Source organism: Vicugna pacos, unplaced genomic scaffold (genome assembly GCF_048564905.1).
Source record: "Vicugna pacos unplaced genomic scaffold, VicPac4 scaffold_20, whole genome shotgun sequence".
Taxonomy (NCBI): Eukaryota; Metazoa; Chordata; class Mammalia; order Artiodactyla; family Camelidae; genus Vicugna; species Vicugna pacos.
The window spans coordinates 6,216,453-6,240,298 of record NW_027328741.1 but is presented as its reverse complement, the minus strand read 5'-3'; the positions used below and the strand labels follow the sequence as shown (position 1 = coordinate 6,240,298).

Genomic DNA, 23,846 nt, shown 5'->3' with positions numbered 1-23,846 from the left:
AACTCTGTGGTTGCCTTCGTGCACCCGTGCCACAAGGATGAGAGGACAAGGAAGAGTGGTCCAAGTCCACAGCGTGAGAAGAGGAAGCATTCCCTTCAGCACTATCTCCCAAAAGCGGATGCTACATTTTGGATGGCACCGGCACGGTACGGCACCTAGGACAACAAGGAAGGTCTGCGGGATCATTCCAGCAGGCCCTGATATGTGACATCCATAGATATGCTTCCACTGGTGTTTCTGTAGACAGAGAAGCTCTGGAAAGAACTGATTTCATTGGGACATTCCCGTGGCAATAAAAAGCAGCAGAGCACCCTCAGTTTGCTGTTTTGGAAACACTCCAAAATGACATAGAGAAGAATGCAGAGCTGAGAACTTTTAGAAGCTTCATTTCCACAAGAGGAAGTGTCCTGTGCACTTTCAGAAGTGTGAGATAAGTATAATCAAAATGAAGTTATGCTAATCGAAGTAGTATGGGTTGTTCATCACAACTAATGCAACACCAGCAATTGGAGATATACTAAACAACACACACAGGTACAGGTTATGGCATCAATGCCTAGGAGAAATTGTCCTCACAGAAATCCCAAGGAATTGCGTAGAGACAAGAGTCTAAAATTTTCAATTAACAAAGCCCTAGAAGTCTACATTAGATACCTGATATTACCTGACCAGTAGAGATGAAGAAGAACAGTAAAAGAAACAGGAAGTACCATTTTCAGTTCCAAAGATATTGAAGGCGCAAAAGATAAGCTTTCAAACAACTAGTCTGCAAAACGCTATCCAGAACAAGTGTTGAAAATGAAGGTCAGGAAAACACTGAAGCACACCAGTGTCTCAGAATCACAAAAGGCAGAATACCAGAAAACTTTAAGAGAATGTCTAAAGACGAGCCAAAAAATATCAGGAAACTCAATGGATGTGATTATATCAAGGCTAAAGTTCAGTCCTAAGCAGACTAGATAATGCAGAGGGACGCGTGAATGACTGTGAAGACAGGGGAAGAGAAAAACCTCGGTCAGAAGCAGACATAGGAAAGCAAGTGCAAACAAATGAAAACATTGCAGTTGAACCCTGGGTTAAGACAGGGCATGAAAGAATAGAAATCATGAGTCCCAGATGGAAAAGCAAGAGATAAAGAAACAAAAAATGTCTGAAAATTTATCTGTAGAAAAATCAGACTGAAACTTGCTGAAAGCCAAGAAAGAATCATCTATGCGAATTCAGGAATTACACAGCATCCGAAGGAGGTGGAATCCCAATAGACCTACCAGCAGCTGTATGATTCAAATCAACAAAGTTCACGAATATCCGAGTGATTTAAAATGCACCTGGAGGAAACAACATAGTCACAAGGAAACCTCCAGAGGGGTTTCAGCTGATATCTCGGCAGCAATATTGCAGGACAGGGAGGAGTGCCAGGACACAGACCATATCCTGAATGGCCAAATGCTGCCACCTAGGGTAGCCTATGACCCATGACCACCGTTTCTAATAACGGCAGAGCTAGAGAATTCTACAGACCGGCAAATCTTAAAAGAATTCAGCAGTTCAAAACTTCTTCTAAAAGGAAGGTTGAGAATACTCCCCGGAATAGAAAAGCAGCAAGATGGAATGGAAAGAAGAAACCATTATTGGAAATGCAAGAAGAGCATGTGTGGCAGAGAAGAAAGAAGAAGAACTTAAGGAGGACATCAAAACCCTAAAGATGGGAGAGGGAAGCAGGAAATCATAGGTGATTGGAAGCACTCTCTTAAGTGAATCAGCTTATTTGACTCTGTTTGAAGCGAAAGGAGAGATGCATGGCCTGACGTGTTTGCAAAACAAGCGAGAAGAAGACCAACAAAGAATCAAACCAACAAACAAGCACCAAAATGGTATGGTTGGCTGACATATACAAAGGGAACCATGAGTATTCAAAAGAAAATACTCAAGGTGAGGTCAAGGGTCATTCAGAACGCATCGACCCAGTATCGTGGCTTGCATGTACTCAGCACACTTGTATTCGGAAATCAGAAGCGTGCATTCATATTCGTAAATTTTGATTCATAAGAGCATATCGTGACCTAACACTAATGCCGATTTGGAATCAAATGGTTTCCTAGTCCGTGATGTAGACTTGTATGTCTTCCAACAGGATGAAGGAATGCCATATTCTAGGCTACGTAGAGAAGAAATGTAAGAAGCCTATAACAAAGGCAAGTAGCTCTGCCAAAGTGTACTAAGTGCAAAAGAGACCGACAGCAAAGTGCACATTGGGGTTGGTTTCATTTCTTGGAATTTCAGCCCCCATGAATCCAATGGATCCATGTCCTGAGAGTGTGGGTGTTTCAGCAGAAATCAGGCGACGCATATGTATTCCGGGTGTACGGATATTATAGGAACATAAGTCTCCTTTAGTGGGTCCCTGTGTACTGTGAACTGTTAGAAAGTTTAAAGACGTGTGAAACCATCAACTGAAAAGGGACACACTTCCCTCCATTGGTACGGTGCATAGAGCTCTGAACAAAAGGAAAGAGGGAAGAAGAAAGGCCCATGGGACGCTAGTGGGTAGAATCACATTTACCTTAGGAACCTCTCGTCGGATGCAGCCCCTCCCCCAACACTGACAAGATGCAGCAGCCATTGGGGATGGCAGTTAGCGGTTGGATTCCAGGTGGAATGTTGGTGTTTACCGCGAGGCTTGTTGTGGCTGTTGGATCCTAGGTAACCGGGCAGAGTTCTGTGGGTGGATCAGTGTGATGGCGGGGCTGCCGCCCTCTGTGGAGCTTGGCTTAGGTGTTTGGTCCGGGAAGCTGTGTAAGTTCGAGATACTGCTGCTGCCCAAAGACCTGAGGTCACAGGTCAGTTTCCAGAACCTGAAAGGGCAGACAGTGGAAGATCTGCCTGTCATCAGCTTACTGGTCAGGCTCCGAGGTACTTTCAGACTTGCCCAGTCCTGGTGAAGTCGACTTTAGGGGAGACACGAAGAGAAGCTGGCCGATAAGCTGGCTGCACGGATTGAGGAGAGATGCGAACACATGGATGAGAGATGTTCTGCTACAATGGAGAATACTGGCGTGGAGACAGCTGTAGAGGATACCAGGCTCAAAAGACATTCATGAGACATATTGAAACTCACTGATACAGGCAGAAACATACGGAGTGCCAACGTGGACTTGAGGAAGTTCCTCAATTCTCTTCTCCAATAACGGGTCCAAGGTCCCTGACGTCTGAAGGAGAAGAAATGGCAGAGATGATCAAAACGCTCCTGTTCTTGGAAGAGGTCGTGAGAATCCACACGTCCCAAGGGGCATTCCCAAGCCATTCAGACCAAAATTCAACAAGCCCAGGTAAGCCTTTTCCCAGGTTTGGGCCTAGCTATTGAGCACTTGCCCTTGCCTCCCCTCCACTCAGGCATCCATTTTGAAGGATCAGTACCTGAGCTGCAATGAAGCCATTACGAGAAGAGCAAGCCCCTCCTAGAATCAGAGTTCCTCCAGCTTCACTCTCTGTGAACAACAGTGAACACCTTAAAGGTCAAATAGTCTCGGCTGAAATAGATAAAATTGAATACTTAGCTCACACCTAGAAACGATGTCCTTCCGCTAGATTCAGCAAATGTTGTGTTTATGTCTTCCCTGGGGTGAAGGGAGTGTGGTAAGTGAGGGGAATCTTTGACTGAACATGAATCTGTATTAGGCTTCAGTTTTTCAAGACAGTGAAGGTAAATAGTGCCAGTCAGAAAGTGAACTGAACTGTAAAAGTCGCCAATGACATTAAAGACACAGCTTATGTGGATCGTCTTTCACTTGAGTCAAGCCCCCGGGGGCACTATATCATGGGGGTGCAGACTTGGTTGCGTTAAATGGCTTTAAACTACAGGATCGGATGATTAAGCGTTCTCAACACTGATAGAAAAACACCTGGTTCTCAATAGACTAGCATAACTGCAGCAGGATTCTCCTAGCTAGAATGCCTCTAGGTGCTTTTGGATTCAAACCTAAATGTATATATTTGGTTTGGTTCCTCTTGTATTTTCCTAGAGAGGGATGTTACCCCTTGAAATGCCAACATTGGCCAGTAGGTGTCATTGGGATACAGGGCACCACATGCACAAGTGTATCCAAGGTTGGGGGTTATTCCATGATTCCAAAAGTTATTTCATGGTTCCTGTTGGTTTCGGAGGCTTCAACCTTAAAGAGCTGACATGACCCCTTGAACAGTTTGGACTGCTAGTTTGCATTCTATCTGTCTAGCTTTTCCGTAGAGCTGACACAATGTTACCAAAATTGACAAGTCTGGCTTCTAGGTCGATTTAGTGTGTTTCAAAAAATAACTCCATTTTCGTATAACTCCCAAAACATATAAATGAGTTCTGTTAAACTTCTTAAAGTCTGCAAATGGGATATCAACACAATGTCAAAATAGTTGTCTTCGGACAATCCCTCCCACCACGGCTGTATAGAAACAAAGAGCTAAGCAAATATCACATTTCTGTGAAATGTATCTGGATAGTGTTGATTCATCGATGCCCAGTTGGCAGAGAAGAAGTGCAACCTGCACTCACTCGCTCCCATGTACAGAGCAATGGAAACATCCACTCACCCAGCCCTTAGCATAGGACACTGGCCGAAGAGAGGTCTGTTACTCCCAAAGACAGGATGAGGCCTCAGGACACCTGGAAGCAGGAGAATGCAAAGCAGGGAATGGAAACCAGTGCAGGTTCGGACCCCTGGTGATGGAGCAACAAGGGTGAAACTCTGTTTAACTTGGACGCACACTCTCAAGCGGACAGGAGACATGGGTTTGAAGGTGATGTGCTGAGATTTACAAGAGTGCACAGCAGATGCTTGGCTGAGAGAACTCAAAGAAACCAGCGCAAAATATCCCCACAGTTAATTCTGAGACCAAGATCCCAGCTGCCAAATTTGAGGTAGCAGAGGCAATGGTCAGTGAGGCATAGAGCTACGGATGATGGCACACGCTGAGTCTCAGGGATCTGGAGTGCGTTGTGGGATGTGGTGGGTCGAATCAAGAGAGCAAACCGAACTGTGTACCAATAATAAATCAACCACACTGGTCGCGCGGTTGCGATTACCGATATGTCCCATGGCCACACCCAGTACATCTGCAGGACCAGGGACCAATTGGGAAGTTTGCCAATAGAGCACGTGTGGGGCTGAATCAGAGATATCGTGCATCTGGTCTGAGGGATCCAGGGGGCCTTGAATTTGAAATCAGAATGAAAAGCCTTAGGATATGCTACATTCATAACCTGGGCTGGGATTATGGTTTGGTTTGAGTCACAGGATGCGCAACAACTCTGTGGTTGCCTTCGTGCACCCGTGCCACAAGGATGAGAGGACAAGGAAGAGTGGTCCAAGTCCACAGCGTGAGAAGAGGAAGCATTCCCTTCAGCACTATCTCCCAAAAGCGGATGCTACATTTTGGATGGCACCGGCACGGTACGGCACCTAGGACAACAAGGAAGGTCTGCGGGATCATTCCAGCAGGCCCTGATATGTGACATCCATAGATATGCTTCCACTGGTGTTTCTGTAGACAGAGAAGCTCTGGAAAGAACTGATTTCATTGGGACATTCCCGTGGCAATAAAAAGCAGCAGAGCACCCTCAGTTTGCTGTTTTGGAAACACTCCAAAATGACATAGAGAAGAATGCAGAGCTGAGAACTTTTAGAAGCTTCATTTCCACAAGAGGAAGTGTCCTGTGCACTTTCAGAAGTGTGAGATAAGTATAATCAAAATGAAGTTATGCTAATCGAAGTAGTATGGGTTGTTCATCACAACTAATGCAACACCAGCAATTGGAGATATACTAAACAACACACACAGGTACAGGTTATGGCATCAATGCCTAGGAGAAATTGTCCTCACAGAAATCCCAAGGAATTGCGTAGAGACAAGAGTCTAAAATTTTCAATTAACAAAGCCCTAGAAGTCTACATTAGATACCTGATATTACCTGACCAGTAGAGATGAAGAAGAACAGTAAAAGAAACAGGAAGTACCATTTTCAGTTCCAAAGATATTGAAGGCGCAAAAGATAAGCTTTCAAACAACTAGTCTGCAAAACGCTATCCAGAACAAGTGTTGAAAATGAAGGTCAGGAAAACACTGAAGCACACCAGTGTCTCAGAATCACAAAAGGCAGAATACCAGAAAACTTTAAGAGAATGTCTAAAGACGAGCCAAAAAATATCAGGAAACTCAATGGATGTGATTATATCAAGGCTAAAGTTCAGTCCTAAGCAGACTAGATAATGCAGAGGGACGCGTGAATGACTGTGAAGACAGGGGAAGAGAAAAACCTCGGTCAGAAGCAGACATAGGAAAGCAAGTGCAAACAAATGAAAACATTGCAGTTGAACCCTGGGTTAAGACAGGGCATGAAAGAATAGAAATCATGAGTCCCAGATGGAAAAGCAAGAGATAAAGAAACAAAAAATGTCTGAAAATTTATCTGTAGAAAAATCAGACTGAAACTTGCTGAAAGCCAAGAAAGAATCATCTATGCGAATTCAGGAATTACACAGCATCCGAAGGAGGTGGAATCCCAATAGACCTACCAGCAGCTGTATGATTCAAATCAACAAAGTTCACGAATATCCGAGTGATTTAAAATGCACCTGGAGGAAACAACATAGTCACAAGGAAACCTCCAGAGGGGTTTCAGCTGATATCTCGGCAGCAATATTGCAGGACAGGGAGGAGTGCCAGGACACAGACCATATCCTGAATGGCCAAATGCTGCCACCTAGGGTAGCCTATGACCCATGACCACCGTTTCTAATAACGGCAGAGCTAGAGAATTCTACAGACCGGCAAATCTTAAAAGAATTCAGCAGTTCAAAACTTCTTCTAAAAGGAAGGTTGAGAATACTCCCCGGAATAGAAAAGCAGCAAGATGGAATGGAAAGAAGAAACCATTATTGGAAATGCAAGAAGAGCATGTGTGGCAGAGAAGAAAGAAGAAGAACTTAAGGAGGACATCAAAACCCTAAAGATGGGAGAGGGAAGCAGGAAATCATAGGTGATTGGAAGCACTCTCTTAAGTGAATCAGCTTATTTGACTCTGTTTGAAGCGAAAGGAGAGATGCATGGCCTGACGTGTTTGCAAAACAAGCGAGAAGAAGACCAACAAAGAATCAAACCAACAAACAAGCACCAAAATGGTATGGTTGGCTGACATATACAAAGGGAACCATGAGTATTCAAAAGAAAATACTCAAGGTGAGGTCAAGGGTCATTCAGAACGCATCGACCCAGTATCGTGGCTTGCATGTACTCAGCACACTTGTATTCGGAAATCAGAAGCGTGCATTCATATTCGTAAATTTTGATTCATAAGAGCATATCGTGACCTAACACTAATGCCGATTTGGAATCAAATGGTTTCCTAGTCCGTGATGTAGACTTGTATGTCTTCCAACAGGATGAAGGAATGCCATATTCTAGGCTACGTAGAGAAGAAATGTAAGAAGCCTATAACAAAGGCAAGTAGCTCTGCCAAAGTGTACTAAGTGCAAAAGAGACCGACAGCAAAGTGCACATTGGGGTTGGTTTCATTTCTTGGAATTTCAGCCCCCATGAATCCAATGGATCCATGTCCTGAGAGTGTGGGTGTTTCAGCAGAAATCAGGCGACGCATATGTATTCCGGGTGTACGGATATTATAGGAACATAAGTCTCCTTTAGTGGGTCCCTGTGTACTGTGAACTGTTAGAAAGTTTAAAGACGTGTGAAACCATCAACTGAAAAGGGACACACTTCCCTCCATTGGTACGGTGCATAGAGCTCTGAACAAAAGGAAAGAGGGAAGAAGAAAGGCCCATGGGACGCTAGTGGGTAGAATCACATTTACCTTAGGAACCTCTCGTCGGATGCAGCCCCTCCCCCAACACTGACAAGATGCAGCAGCCATTGGGGATGGCAGTTAGCGGTTGGATTCCAGGTGGAATGTTGGTGTTTACCGCGAGGCTTGTTGTGGCTGTTGGATCCTAGGTAACCGGGCAGAGTTCTGTGGGTGGATCAGTGTGATGGCGGGGCTGCCGCCCTCTGTGGAGCTTGGCTTAGGTGTTTGGTCCGGGAAGCTGTGTAAGTTCGAGATACTGCTGCTGCCCAAAGACCTGAGGTCACAGGTCAGTTTCCAGAACCTGAAAGGGCAGACAGTGGAAGATCTGCCTGTCATCAGCTTACTGGTCAGGCTCCGAGGTACTTTCAGACTTGCCCAGTCCTGGTGAAGTCGACTTTAGGGGAGACACGAAGAGAAGCTGGCCGATAAGCTGGCTGCACGGATTGAGGAGAGATGCGAACACATGGATGAGAGATGTTCTGCTACAATGGAGAATACTGGCGTGGAGACAGCTGTAGAGGATACCAGGCTCAAAAGACATTCATGAGACATATTGAAACTCACTGATACAGGCAGAAACATACGGAGTGCCAACGTGGACTTGAGGAAGTTCCTCAATTCTCTTCTCCAATAACGGGTCCAAGGTCCCTGACGTCTGAAGGAGAAGAAATGGCAGAGATGATCAAAACGCTCCTGTTCTTGGAAGAGGTCGTGAGAATCCACACGTCCCAAGGGGCATTCCCAAGCCATTCAGACCAAAATTCAACAAGCCCAGGTAAGCCTTTTCCCAGGTTTGGGCCTAGCTAGTGAGCACTTGCCCTTGCCTCCCCTCCACTCAGGCATCCATTTTGAAGGATCAGTACCTGAGCTGCAATGAAGCCATTACGAGAAGAGCAAGCCCCTCCTAGAATCAGAGTTCCTCCAGCTTCACTCTCTGTGAACAACAGTGAACACCTTAAAGGTCAAATAGTCTCGGCTGAAATAGATAAAATTGAATACTTAGCTCACACCTAGAAACGATGTCCTTCCGCTAGATTCAGCAAATGTTGTGTTTATGTCTTCCCTGGGGTGAAGGGAGTGTGGTAAGTGAGGGGAATCTTTGACTGAACATGAATCTGTATTAGGCTTCAGTTTTTCAAGACAGTGAAGGTAAATAGTGCCAGTCAGAAAGTGAACTGAACTGTAAAAGTCGCCAATGACATTAAAGACACAGCTTATGTGGATCGTCTTTCACTTGAGTCAAGCCCCCGGGGGCACTATATCATGGGGGTGCAGACTTGGTTGCGTTAAATGGCTTTAAACTACAGGATCGGATGATTAAGCGTTCTCAACACTGATAGAAAAACACCTGGTTCTCAATAGACTAGCATAACTGCAGCAGGATTCTCCTAGCTAGAATGCCTCTAGGTGCTTTTGGATTCAAACCTAAATGTATATATTTGGTTTGGTTCCTCTTGTATTTTCCTAGAGAGGGATGTTACCCCTTGAAATGCCAACATTGGCCAGTAGGTGTCATTGGGATACAGGGCACCACATGCACAAGTGTATCCAAGGTTGGGGGTTATTCCATGATTCCAAAAGTTATTTCATGGTTCCTGTTGGTTTCGGAGGCTTCAACCTTAAAGAGCTGACATGACCCCTTGAACAGTTTGGACTGCTAGTTTGCATTCTATCTGTCTAGCTTTTCCGTAGAGCTGACACAATGTTACCAAAATTGACAAGTCTGGCTTCTAGGTCGATTTAGTGTGTTTCAAAAAATAACTCCATTTTCGTATAACTCCCAAAACATATAAATGAGTTCTGTTAAACTTCTTAAAGTCTGCAAATGGGATATCAACACAATGTCAAAATAGTTGTCTTCGGACAATCCCTCCCACCACGGCTGTATAGAAACAAAGAGCTAAGCAAATATCACATTTCTGTGAAATGTATCTGGATAGTGTTGATTCATCGATGCCCAGTTGGCAGAGAAGAAGTGCAACCTGCACTCACTCGCTCCCATGTACAGAGCAATGGAAACATCCACTCACCCAGCCCTTAGCATAGGACACTGGCCGAAGAGAGGTCTGTTACTCCCAAAGACAGGATGAGGCCTCAGGACACCTGGAAGCAGGAGAATGCAAAGCAGGGAATGGAAACCAGTGCAGGTTCGGACCCCTGGTGATGGAGCAACGAGGGTGAAACTCTGTTTAACTTGGACGCACACTCTCAAGCGGACAGGAGACATGGGTTTGAAGGTGATGTGCTGAGATTTACAAGAGTGCACAGCAGATGCTTGGCTGAGAGAACTCAAAGAAACCAGCGCAAAATATCCCCACAGTTAATTCTGAGACCAAGATCCCAGCTGCCAAATTTGAGGTAGCAGAGGCAATGGTCAGTGAGGCATAGAGCTACCGATGATGGCACACGCTGAGTCTCAGGGATCTGGAGTGCGTTGTGGGATGTGGTGGGTCGAATCAAGAGAGCAAACCGAACTGTGTACCAATAATAAATCAACCACACTGGTCGCGCGGTTGCGATTACCGATATGTCCCATGGCCACACCCAGTACATCTGCAGGACCAGGGACCAATTGGGAAGTTTGCCAATAGAGCACGTGTGGGGCTGAATCAGAGATATCGTGCATCTGGTCTGAGGGATCCAGGGGGCCTTGAATTTGAAATCAGAATGAAAAGCCTTAGGATATGCTACATTCATAACCTGGGCTGGGATTATGGTTTGGTTTGAGTCACAGGATGCGCAACAACTCTGTGGTTGCCTTCGTGCACCCGTGCCACAAGGATGAGAGGACAAGGAAGAGTGGTCCAAGTCCACAGCGTGAGAAGAGGAAGCATTCCCTTCAGCACTATCTCCCAAAAGCGGATGCTACATTTTGGATGGCACCGGCACGGTACGGCACCTAGGACAACAAGGAAGGTCTGCGGGATCATTCCAGCAGGCCCTGATATGTGACATCCATAGATATGCTTCCACTGGTGTTTCTGTAGACAGAGAAGCTCTGGAAAGAACTGATTTCATTGGGACATTCCCGTGGCAATAAAAAGCAGCAGAGCACTCTCAGTTTGCTGTTTTGGAAACACTCCAAAATGACATAGAGAAGAATGCAGAGCTGAGAACTTTTAGAAGCTTCATTTCCACAAGAGGAAGTGTCCTGTGCACTTTCAGAAGTGTGAGATAAGTATAATCAAAATGAAGTTATGCTAATCGAAGTAGTATGGGTTGTTCATCACAACTAATGCAACACCAGCAATTGGAGATATACTAAACAACACACACAGGTACAGGTTATGGCATCAATGCCTAGGAGAAATTGTCCTCACAGAAATCCCAAGGAATTGCGTAGAGACAAGAGTCTAAAATTTTCAATTAACAAAGCCCTAGAAGTCTACATTAGATACCTGATATTACCTGACCAGTAGAGATGAAGAAGAACAGTAAAAGAAACAGGAAGTACCATTTTCAGTTCCAAAGATATTGAAGGCGCAAAAGATAAGCTTTCAAACAACTAGTCTGCAAAACGCTATCCAGAACAAGTGTTGAAAATGAAGGTCAGGAAAACACTGAAGCACACCAGTGTCTCAGAATCACAAAAGGCAGAATACCAGAAAACTTTAAGAGAATGTCTAAAGACGAGCCAAAAAATATCAGGAAACTCAATGGATGTGATTATATCAAGGCTAAAGTTCAGTCCTAAGCAGACTAGATAATGCAGAGGGACGCGTGAATGACTGTGAAGACAGGGGAAGAGAAAAACCTCGGTCAGAAGCAGACATAGGAAAGCAAGTGCAAACAAATGAAAACATTGCAGTTGAACCCTGGGTTAAGACAGGGCATGAAAGAATAGAAATCATGAGTCCCAGATGGAAAAGCAAGAGATAAAGAAACAAAAAATGTCTGAAAATTTATCTGTAGAAAAATCAGACTGAAACTTGCTGAAAGCCAAGAAAGAATCATCTATGCGAATTCAGGAATTACACAGCATCCGAAGGAGGTGGAATCCCAATAGACCTACCAGCAGCTGTATGATTCAAATCAACAAAGTTCACGAATATCCGAGTGATTTAAAATGCACCTGGAGGAAACAACATAGTCACAAGGAAACCTCCAGAGGGGTTTCAGCTGATATCTCGGCAGCAATATTGCAGGACAGGGAGGAGTGCCAGGACACAGACCATATCCTGAATGGCCAAATGCTGCCACCTAGGGTAGCCTATGACCCATGACCACCGTTTCTAATAACGGCAGAGCTAGAGAATTCTACAGACCGGCAAATCTTAAAAGAATTCAGCAGTTCAAAAGTTTTTCTAAAAGAAAGGTTGAGAAAACTCCCCTGAATAGAAAAGCAGCAAGATGGAATGGAAAGAAGAAACCATTATTGGAAATGCAAGAAGAGCATGTGTGGCAGAGAAGAAAGAAGAAGAACTTAAGGAGGACATCAAAACCCTAAAGATGGGAGAGGGAAGCAGGAAATCATAGGTGATTGGAAGCACTCTCTTAAGTGAATCAGCTTATTTGACTCTGTTTGAAGCGAAAGGAGAGATGCATGGCCTGACGTGTTTGCAAAACAAGCGAGAAGAAGACCAACAAAGAATCAAACCAACAAACAAGCACCAAAATGGTATGGTTGGCTGACATATACAAAGGGAACCATGAGTATTCAAAAGAAAATACTCAAGGTGAGGTCAAGGGTCATTCAGAACGCATCGACCCAGTATCGTGGCTTGCATGTACTCAGCACACTTGTATTCGGAAATCAGAAGCGTGCATTCATATTCGTAAATTTTGATTCATAAGAGCATATCGTGACCTAACACTAATGCCGATTTGGAATCAAATGGTTTCCTAGTCCGTGATGTAGACTTGTATGTCTTCCAACAGGATGAAGGAATGCCATATTCTAGGCTACGTAGAGAAGAAATGTAAGAAGCCTATAACAAAGGCAAGTAGCTCTGCCAAAGTGTACTAAGTGCAAAAGAGACCGACAGCAAAGTGCACATTGGGGTTGGTTTCATTTCTTGGAATTTCAGCCCCCATGAATCCAATGGATCCATGTCCTGAGAGTGTGGGTGTTTCAGCAGAAATCAGGCGACGCATATGTATTCCGGGTGTACGGATATTATAGGAACATAAGTCTCCTTTAGTGGGTCCCTGTGTACTGTGAACTGTTAGAAAGTTTAAAGACGTGTGAAACCATCAACTGAAAAGGGACACACTTCCCTCCATTGGTACGGTGCATAGAGCTCTGAACAAAAGGAAAGAGGGAAGAAGAAAGGCCCATGGGACGCTAGTGGGTAGAATCACATTTACCTTAGGAACCTCTCGTCGGATGCAGCCCCTCCCCCAACACTGACAAGATGCAGCAGCCATTGGGGATGGCAGTTAGCGGTTGGATTCCAGGTGGAATGTTGGTGTTTACCGCGAGGCTTGTTGTGGCTGTTGGATCCTAGGTAACCGGGCAGAGTTCTGTGGGTGGATCAGTGTGATGGCGGGGCTGCCGCCCTCTGTGGAGCTTGGCTTAGGTGTTTGGTCCGGGAAGCTGTGTAAGTTCGAGATACTGCTGCTGCCCAAAGACCTGAGGTCACAGGTCAGTTTCCAGAACCTGAAAGGGCAGACAGTGGAAGATCTGCCTGTCATCAGCTTACTGGTCAGGCTCCGAGGTACTTTCAGACTTGCCCAGTCCTGGTGAAGTCGACTTTAGGGGAGACACGAAGAGAAGCTGGCCGATAAGCTGGCTGCACGGATTGAGGAGAGATGCGAACACATGGATGAGAGATGTTCTGCTACAATGGAGAATACTGGCGTGGAGACAGCTGTAGAGGATACCAGGCTCAAAAGACATTCATGAGACATATTGAAACTCACTGATACAGGCAGAAACATACGGAGTGCCAACGTGGACTTGAGGAAGTTCCTCAATTCTCTTCTCCAATAACGGGTCCAAGGTCCCTGACGTCTGAAGGAGAAGAAATGGCAGAGATGATCAAAACGCTCCTGTTCTTGGAAGAGGTCGTGAGAATCCACACGTCCCAAGGGGCATTCCCAAGCCATTCAGACCAAAATTCAACAAGCCCAGGTAAGCCTTTTCCCAGGTTTGGGCCTAGCTAGTGAGCACTTGCCCTTGCCTCCCCTCCACTCAGGCATCCATTTTGAAGGATCAGTACCTGAGCTGCAATGAAGCCATTACGAGAAGAGCAAGCCCCTCCTAGAATCAGAGTTCCTCCAGCTTCACTCTCTGTGAACAACAGTGAACACCTTAAAGGTCAAATAGTCTCGGCTGAAATAGATAAAATTGAATACTTAGCTCACACCTAGAAACGATGTCCTTCCGCTAGATTCAGCAAATGTTGTGTTTATGTCTTCCCTGGGGTGAAGGGAGTGTGGTAAGTGAGGGGAATCTTTGACTGAATATGAATCTGTATTAGGCTTCAGTTTTTCAAGACAGTGAAGGTAAATAGTGCCAGTCAGAAAGTGAACTGAACTGTAAAAGTCGCCAATGACATTAAAGACACAGCTTATGTGGATCGTCTTTCACTTGAGTCAAGCCCCCGGGGGCACTATATCATGGGGGTGCAGACTTGGTTGCGTTAAATGGCTTTAAACTACAGGATCGGATGATTAAGCGTTCTCAACACTGATAGAAAAACACCTGGTTCTCAATAGACTAGCATAACTGCAGCAGGATTCTCCTAGCTAGAATGCCTCTAGGTGCTTTTGGATTCAAACCTAAATGTATATATTTGGTTTGGTTCCTCTTGTATTTTCCTAGAGAGGGATGTTACCCCTTGAAATGCCAACATTGGCCAGTAGGTGTCATTGGGATACAGGGCACCACATGCACAAGTGTATCCAAGGTTGGGGGTTATTCCATGATTCCAAAAGTTATTTCATGGTTCCTGTTGGTTTCGGAGGCTTCAACCTTAAAGAGCTGACATGACCCCTTGAACAGTTTGGACTGCTAGTTTGCATTCTATCTGTCTAGCTTTTCCGTAGAGCTGACACAATGTTACCAAAATTGACAAGTCTGGCTTCTAGGTCGATTTAGTGTGTTTCAAAAAATAACTCCATTTTCGTATAACTCCCAAAACATATAAATGAGTTCTGTTAAACTTCTTAAAGTCTGCAAATGGGATATCAACACAATGTCAAAATAGTTGTCTTCGGACAATCCCTCCCACCACGGCTGTATAGAAACAAAGAGCTAAGCAAATATCACATTTCTGTGAAATGTATCTGGATAGTGTTGATTCATCGATGCCCAGTTGGCAGAGAAGAAGTGCAACCTGCACTCACTCGCTCCCATGTACAGAGCAATGGAAACATCCACTCACCCAGCCCTTAGCATAGGACACTGGCCGAAGAGAGGTCTGTTACTCCCAAAGACAGGATGAGGCCTCAGGACACCTGGAAGCAGGAGAATGCAAAGCAGGGAATGGAAACCAGTGCAGGTTCGGACCCCTGGTGATGGAGCAACGAGGGTGAAACTCTGTTTAACTTGGACGCACACTCTCAAGCGGACAGGAGACATGGGTTTGAAGGTGATGTGCTGAGATTTACAAGAGTGCACAGCAGATGCTTGGCTGAGAGAACTCAAAGAAACCAGCGCAAAATATCCCCACAGTTAATTCTGAGACCAAGATCCCAGCTGCCAAATTTGAGGTAGCAGAGGCAATGGTCAGTGAGGCATAGAGCTACCGATGATGGCACACGCTGAGTCTCAGGGATCTGGAGTGCGTTGTGGGATGTGGTGGGTCGAATCAAGAGAGCAAACCGAACTGTGTACCAATAATAAATCAACCACACTGGTCGCGCGGTTGCGATTACCGATATGTCCCATGGCCACACCCAGTACATCTGCAGGACCAGGGACCAATTGGGAATTTTGCCAATAGAGCACGTGTGGGGCTGAATCAGAGATATCGTGCATCTGGTCTGAGGGATCCAGGGGGCCTTGAATTTGAAATCAGAATGAAAAGCCTTAGGATATGCTACATTCATAACCTGGGCTGGGATTATGGTTTGGTTTGAGTCACAGGATGCGCAACAACTCTGTGGTTGCCTTCGTGCACCCGTGCCACAAGGATGAGAGGACAAGGAAGAGTGGTCCAAGTCCACAGCGTGAGAAGAGGAAGCATTCCCTTCAGCACTATCTCCCAAAAGCGGATGCTACATTTTGGATGGCACCGGCACGGTACGGCACCTAGGACAACAAGGAAGGTCTGCGGGATCATTCCAGCAGGCCCTGATATGTGACATCCATAGATATGCTTCCACTGGTGTTTCTGTAGACAGAGAAGCTCTGGAAAGAACTGATTTCATTGGGACATTCCCGTGGCAATAAAAAGCAGCAGAGCATTCTCAGTTTGCTGTTTTGGAAACACTCCAAAATGACATAGAGAAGAATGCAGAGCTGAGAACTTTTAGAAGCTTCATTTCCACAAGAGGAAGTGTCCTGTGCACTTTCAGAAGTGTGAGATAAGTATAATCAAAATGAAGTTATGCTAATCGAAGTAGTATGGGTTGTTCATCACAACTAATGCAACACCAGCAATTTGGAGATATACCAAACAACACACACAGGTACAGGTTATGGCATCAATGCCTAGGAGAAATTGTCCTCACAGAAATCCCAAGGAATTGCGTAGAGACAAGAGTCTAAAATTTTCAATTAACAAAGCCCTAGAAGTCTACATTAGATACCTGATATTACCTGACCAGTAGAGATGAAGAAGAACAGTAAAAGAAACAGGAAGTACCATTTTCAGTTCCAAAGATATTGAAGGCGCAAAAGATAAGCTTTCAAACAACTAGTCTGCAAAACGCTATCCAGAACAAGTGTTGAAAATGAAGGTCAGGAAAACACTGAAGAACACCAGTGTCTCAGAATCACAAAAGGCAGAATACCAGAAAAGGGGAAGAGAAAGTCTCAACACGAGCCAAAAATATCAGGAAACTCAATGGTTGTGATAATATCAGGGCTAAAATTCAGTCCTTAGCAGACTAGATAATGCAGAGGGACGCGTGAATGACTGTGAAGACAGGGGAAGAGAAAAACCTCGGTCAGAAGCAGACATAGGAAAGCAAGTGCAAACAAATGAAAACATTGCAGTTGAACCCTGGGTTAAGACAGGGCATGAAAGAATAGAAATCATGAGTCCCAGATGGAAAAGCAAGAGATAAAGAAACAAAAAGTGTCTGAAAATTTATCTGTAGAAAAATCAGACTGAAACTTGCTGAAAGCCAAGAAAGAATCATCTATGCGAATTCAGGAATTACACAGCATCCGAAGGAGGTGGAATCCCAATAGACCTACCAGCAGCTGTATGATTCAAATCAACAAAGTTCACGAATATCCGAGTGATTTAAAATGCACCTGGAGGAAACAACATAGTCACAAGGAAACCTCCAGAGGGGTTTCAGCTGATATCTCGGCAGCAATATTGCAGGACAGGGAGGAGTGCCAGGACACAGACCATATCCTGAATAGCCAAATGCTGCCACCTAGGGTAGCCTATGCCACATGAACACCTTTTCAAATAACGGCAGAGCTAGAGAATTCTACAGACCGGCAAATCTTAAAAGAATTCAGCAGTTCAAAAGTTTTTCTAAAAGAAAGGTTGAGAAAACTCCCCTGAATAGAAAAGCAGCAAGATGGAATGGAAAGAAGAAACCATTATTGGAAATGCAAGAAGAGCATGTGTGGCAGAGAAGAAAGAAGAACTTAAGGAGGACATCAAAACCCTAAAGATGGGAGAGGGAAGCAGGAAATCATAGGTGATTGGAAGCACTCTCTTAAGTGAATCAGCTTATTTGACTCTGTTTGAAGCGAAAGGAGAGATGCATGGCCTGACGTGTTTGCAAAACAAGCGAGAAGAAGACCAACAAAGAATCAAACCAACAAACAAGCACCAAAATGGTATGGTTGGCTGACATATACAAAGGGAACCATGAGTATTCAAAAGAAAATACTCAAGGTGAGGTCAAGGGTCATTCAGAACGCATCGACCCAGTATCGTGGCTTGCATGTACTCAGCACACTTGTATTCGGAAATCAGAAGCGTGCATTCATATTCGTAAATTTTGATTCATAAGAGCATATCGTGACCTAACACTAATGCCGATTTGGAATCAAATGGTTTCCTAGTCCGTGATGTAGACTTGTATGTCTTCCAACAGGATGAAGGAATGCCATATTCTAGGCTACGTAGAGAAGAAATGTAAGAAGCCTATAACAAAGGCAAGTAGCTCTGCCAAAGTGTACTAAGTGCAAAAGAGACCGACAGCAAAGTGCACATTGGGGTTGGTTTCATTTCTTGGAATTTCAGCCCCCACGAATCCAATGGATCCATGTCCTGAGAGTGTGGGTGTTTCAGCAGAAATCAGGCGACGCATATGTATTCCGGGTGTACGGATATTATAGGAACATAAGTCTCCTTTAGTGGGTCCCTGTGTACTGTGAACTGTTAGAAAGTTTAAAGACGTGTGAAACCATCAACTGAAAAGGGACACACTTCCCTCCATTGGTACGGTGCATAGAGCTCTGAACAAAAGGAAAGAGGGAAGAAGAAAGGCCCATGGGACGCTAGTGGGTAGAATCACATTTACCTTAGGAACCTCTCGTCGGATGCAGCCCCTCCCCCAACACTGACAAGATGCAGCAGCCATTGGGGATGGCAGTTAGCGGTTGGATTCCAGGTGGAATGTTGGTGTTTACCGCGAGGCTTGTTGTGGCTGTTGGATCCTAGGTAACCGGGCAGAGTTCTGTGGGTGGATCAGTGTGATGGCGGGGCTGCCGCCCTCTGTGGAGCTTGGCTTAGGTGTTTGGTCCGGGAAGCTGTGTAAGTTCGAGATACTGCTGCTGCCCAAAGACCTGAGGTCACAGGTCAGTTTCCAGAACCTGAAAGGGCAGACAGTGGAAGATCTGCCTGTCATCAGCTTACTGGTCAGGCTCCGAGGTACTTTCAGACTTGCCCAGTCCTGGTGAAGTCGACTTTAGGGGAGACACGAAGAGAAGCTGGCCGATAAGCTGGCTGCACGGATTGAGGAGAGATGCGAACACATGGATGAGAGATGTTCTGCTACAATGGAGAATACTGGCGTGGAGACAGCTGTAGAGGATACCAGGCTCAAAAGACATTCATGAGACATATTGAAACTCACTGATACAGGCAGAAACATACGGAGTGCCAACGTGGACTTGAGGAAGTTCCTCAATTCTCTTCTCCAATAACGGGTCCAAGGTCCCTGACGTCTGAAGGAGAAGAAATGGCAGAGATGATCAAAACGCTCCTGTTCTTGGAAGAGGTCGTGAGAATCCACACGTCCCAAGGGGCATTCCCAAGCCATTCAGACCAAAATTCAACAAGCCCAGGTAAGCCTTTTCCCAGGTTTGGGCCTAGCTAGTGAGCACTTGCCCTTGCCTCCCCTCCACTCAGGCATCCATTTTGAAGGATCAGTACCTGAGCTGCAATGAAGCCATTACGAGAAGAGCAAGCCCCTCCTAGAATCAGAGTTCCTCCAGCTTCACTCTCTGTGAACAACAGTGAACACCTTAAAGGTCAAATAGTCTCGGCTGAAATAGATAAAATTGAATACTTAGCTCACACCTAGAAACGATGTCCTTCCGCTAGATTCAGCAAATGTTGTGTATGTCTTCCCTGGGGTGAAGGGAGTGTGGTAAGTGAGGGGAATCTTTGACTGAACATGAATCTGTATTAGGCTTCAGTTTTTCAAGACAGTGAAGGTAAATAGTGCCAGTCAGAAAGTGAACTGAACTGTAAAAGTCGCCAATGACATTAATGACACAGCTTATGTGGATCGTCTTTCACTTGAGTCAAGCCCCCGGGGGCACTATATCATGGGGGTGCAGACTTGGTTGCGTTAAATGGCTTTAAACTACAGGATCGGATGATTAAGCGTTCTCAACACTGATAGAAAAACACCTGGTTCTCAATAGACTAGCATAACTGCAGCAGGATTCTCCTAGCTAGAATGCCTCTAGGTGCTTTTGGATTCAAACCTAAATGTATATATTTGGTTTGTTTCCTCTTGTATTTTCCTAGAGAGGGATGTTACCCCTTGAAATGCCAACATTGGCCAGTAGGTGTCATTGGGATACAGGGCACCACATGCACAAGTGTATCCAAGGTTGGGGGTTATTCCATGATTCCAAAAGTTATTTCATGGTTCCTGTTGGTTTCGGAGGCTTCAACCTTAAAGAGCTGACATGACCCCTTGAACAGTTTGGACTGCTAGTTTGCATTCTATCTGTCTAGCTTTTCCGTAGAGCTGACACAATGTTACCAAAATTGACAAGTCTGGCTTCTAGGTCGATTTAGTGTGTTTCAAAAAATAACTCCATTTTCGTATAACTCCCAAAACATGTAAATGAGTTCTGTTAAACTTCTTAAAGACTGCAAATGGGATATCAACACAATGTCAAAATAGTTGTCTTCGGACAATCCCTCCCACCACGGCTGTATAGAAACAAAGAGCTAAGCAAATATCACATTTCTGTGAAATGTATCTGGATAGTGTTGATTCATCGATGCCCAGTTGGCAGAGAAGAAGTGCAACCTGCACTCACTCGCTCCCATGTACAGAGCAATGGAAACATCCACTCACCCAGCCCTTAGCATAGGACACTGGCCGAAGAGAGGTCTGTTACTCCCAAAGACAGGATGAGGCCTCAGGACACCTGGAAGCAGGAGAATGCAAAGCAGGGAATGGAAACCAGTGCAGGTTCGGACCCCTGGTGATGGAGCAACGAGGGTGAAACTCTGTTTAACTTGGACTCACACTCTCAAGCGGACAGGAGACATGGGTTTGAAGGTGATGTGCTGAGATTTACAAGAGTGCACAGCAGATGCTTGGCTGAGAGAACTCAAAGAAACCAGCGCAAAATATCCCCACAGTTAATTCTGAGACCAAGATCCCAGCTGCCAAATTTGAGGTAGCAGAGGCAATGGTCAGTGAGGCATAGAGCTACGGATGATGGCACACGCTGAGTCTCAGGGATCTGGAGTGCGTTGTGGGATGTGGTGGGTCGAATCAAGAGAGCAAACCGAACTGTGTACCAATAATAAATCAACCACACTGGTCGCGCGGTTGCGATTACCGATATGTCCCATGGCCACACCCAGTACATCTGCAGGACCAGGGACCAATTGGGAATTTTGCCAATAGAGCACGTGTGGGGCTGAATCAGAGATATCGTGCATCTGGTCTGAGGGATCCAGGGGGCCTTGAATTTGAAATCAGAATGAAAAGCCTTAGGATATGCTACATTCATAACCTGGGCTGGGATTATGGTTTGGTTTGAGTCACAGGATGCGCAACAACTCTGTGGTTGCCTTCGTGCACCCGTGCCACAAGGATGAGAGGACAAGGGAGAGTGGTCCAAGTCCACAGCGTGAGAAGAGGAAGCATTCCCTTCAGCACTATCTCCCAAAAGCGGATGCTACATTTTGGATGGCACCGGCACGGTACGGCACCTAGGAAAACAAGGAAGGTCTGCGGGATCATTCCAGCAGGCCCTGATATGTGACATCCATAGATATGCTTCCACTGGTGTTTCTGTAGACAGAGAAGCTCTGGAAAGAACTGATTTCATTGGGACATTCCCGTGGCAATAAAAAGCAGCAGAGCACTCTCAGTTTGCTGTTTTGGAAACACTCCAAAATGACATAGAGAAGAATGCAGAGCTGAGAACTTTTAGAAGCTTCATTTCCACAAGAGGAAGTGTCCTGTGCACTTTCAGAAGTGTGAGATAAGTATAATCAAAATGAAGTTATGCTAATCGAAGTAGTATGGGTTGTTCATCACAACTAATGCAACACCAGCAATTGGAGATATACCAAACAACACACACAGGTACAGGTTATGGCATCAATGCCTAGGAGAAATTGTCCTCACAGAAATCCCATGGAATTGCGTAGAGACAAGAGTCTAAAATTTTCAATTAACAAAGCCCTAGAAGTCTACATTAGATACCTGATATTACCTGACCAGTAGAGATGAAGAAGAACAGTAAAAGAAACAGGAAGTACCATTTTCAGTTCCAAAGATATTGAAGGCGCAAAAGATAAGCTTTCAAACAACTAGTCTGCAAAACGCTATCCAGAACAAGTGTTGAAAATGAAGGTCAGGAAAACACTGAATAACACCACTGTCTCAGAATCACAAAAGGCAGAATACCAGAAAAGTTTAAGAGAATGTCTAAAGACGAGCCAAAAAATATCAGGAAACTCAATGGATGTGATTATATCAAGGCTAAAGTTCAGTCCTAAGCAGACTAGATAATGCAGAGGGACGCGTGAATGACTGTGAAGACAGGGGAAGAGAAAAACCTCGGTCAGAAGCAGACATAGGAAAGCAAGTGCAAACAAATGAAAACATTGCAGTTGAACCCTGGGTTAAGACAGGGCATGAAAGAATAGAAATCATGAGTCCCAGATGGAAAAGCAAGAGATAAAGAAACAAAAAGTGTCTGAAAATTTATCTGTAGAAAAATCAGACTGAAACTTGCTGAAAGCCAAGAAAGAATCATCTATGCGAATTCAGGAATTACACAGCATCCGAAGGAGGTGGAATCCCAATAGACCTACCAGCAGCTGTATGATTCAAATCAACAAAGTTCACGAATATCCGAGTGATTTAAAATGCACCTGGAGGAAACAACATAGTCACAAGGAAACCTCCAGAGGGGTTTCAGCTGATATCTCGGCAGCAATATTGCAGGACAGGGAGGAGTGCCAGGACACAGACCATATCCTGAATAGCCAAATGCTGCCACCTAGGGTAGCCTATGCCACATGAACACCTTTTCAAATAACGGCAGAGCTAGAGAATTCTACAGACCGGCAAATCTTAAAAGAATTCAGCAGTTCAAAAGTTTTTCTAAAAGAAAGGTTGAGAAAACTCCCCTGAATAGAAAAGCAGCAAGATGGAATGGAAAGAAGAAACCATTATTGGAAATGCAAGAAGAGCATGTGTGGCAGAGAAGAAAGAAGAACTTAAGGAGGACATCAAAACCCTAAAGATGGGAGAGGGAAGCAGGAAATCATAGGTGATTGGAAGCACTCTCTTAAGTGAATCAGCTTATTTGACTCTGTTTGAAGCGAAAGGAGAGATGCATGGCCTGACGTGTTTGCAAAACAAGCGAGAAGAAGACCAACAAAGAATCAAACCAACAAACAAGCACCAAAATGGTATGGTTGGCTGACATATACAAAGGGAACCATGAGTATTCAAAAGAAAATACTCAAGGTGAGGTCAAGGGTCATTCAGAACGCATCGACCCAGTATCGTGGCTTGCATGTACTCAGCACACTTGTATTCGGAAATCAGAAGCGTGCATTCATATTCGTAAATTTTGATTCATAAGAGCATATCGTGACCTAACACTAATGCCGATTTGGAATCAAATGGTTTCCTAGTCCGTGATGTAGACTTGTATGTCTTCCAACAGGATGAAGGAATGCCATATTCTAGGCTACGTAGAGAAGAAATGTAAGAAGCCTATAACAAAGGCAAGTAGCTCTGCCAAAGTGTACTAAGTGCAAAAGAGACCGACAGCAAAGTGCACATTGGGGTTGGTTTCATTTCTTGGAATTTCAGCCCCCACGAATCCAATGGATCCATGTCCTGAGAGTGTGGGTGTTTCAGCAGAAATCAGGCGACGCATATGTATTCCGGGTGTACGGATATTATAGGAACATAAGTCTCCTTTAGTGGGTCCCTGTGTACTGTGAACTGTTAGAAAGTTTAAAGACGTGTGAAACCATCAACTGAAAAGGGACACACTTCCCTCCATTGGTACGGTGCATAGAGCTCTGAACAAAAGGAAAGAGGGAAGAAGAAAGGCCCATGGGACGCTAGTGGGTAGAATCACATTTACCTTAGGAACCTCTCGTCGGATGCAGCCCCTCCCCCAACACTGACAAGATGCAGCAGCCATTGGGGATGGCAGTTAGCGGTTGGATTCCAGGTGGAATGT

At 44.9% G+C, this 23,846-nt stretch overlaps 4 long non-coding RNA genes across 4 annotated transcripts; all 4 read right to left on the bottom strand.

The window, feature by feature from the left end:
• Positions 1 to 3,106: 3,106 nt before the first annotated feature.
• On the bottom strand, positions 3,107 to 8,019 carry LOC140694117 (uncharacterized). The gene is made up of 3 exons (XR_012069871.1): positions 7,862 to 8,019; positions 3,418 to 3,488; positions 3,107 to 3,209 (listed from the first exon to the last, which is right to left on the bottom strand). It is a non-coding gene; the product is annotated as an uncharacterized lncRNA (long non-coding RNA).
• A 335-nt stretch (positions 8,020 to 8,354) lies between these two features.
• On the bottom strand, positions 8,355 to 13,320 carry LOC140694123 (uncharacterized). The gene is made up of 3 exons (XR_012069877.1): positions 13,160 to 13,320; positions 8,716 to 8,786; positions 8,355 to 8,507 (listed from the first exon to the last, which is right to left on the bottom strand). It is a non-coding gene; the product is annotated as an uncharacterized lncRNA (long non-coding RNA).
• Positions 13,321 to 13,705: 385 nt separating this feature from the next.
• Positions 13,706 to 18,624, bottom strand: LOC140694119 (uncharacterized). Its single transcript, XR_012069873.1, has 3 exons — positions 18,455 to 18,624; positions 14,014 to 14,084; positions 13,706 to 13,805 (listed from the first exon to the last, which is right to left on the bottom strand). It is a non-coding gene; the product is annotated as an uncharacterized lncRNA (long non-coding RNA).
• A 350-nt stretch (positions 18,625 to 18,974) lies between these two features.
• LOC140694120 (uncharacterized) lies at positions 18,975 to 20,637 on the bottom strand. The gene is made up of 3 exons (XR_012069874.1): positions 20,474 to 20,637; positions 19,309 to 19,379; positions 18,975 to 19,100 (listed from the first exon to the last, which is right to left on the bottom strand). It is a non-coding gene; the product is annotated as an uncharacterized lncRNA (long non-coding RNA).
• Between the last annotated feature and the right edge of the window lie 3,209 nt (positions 20,638 to 23,846).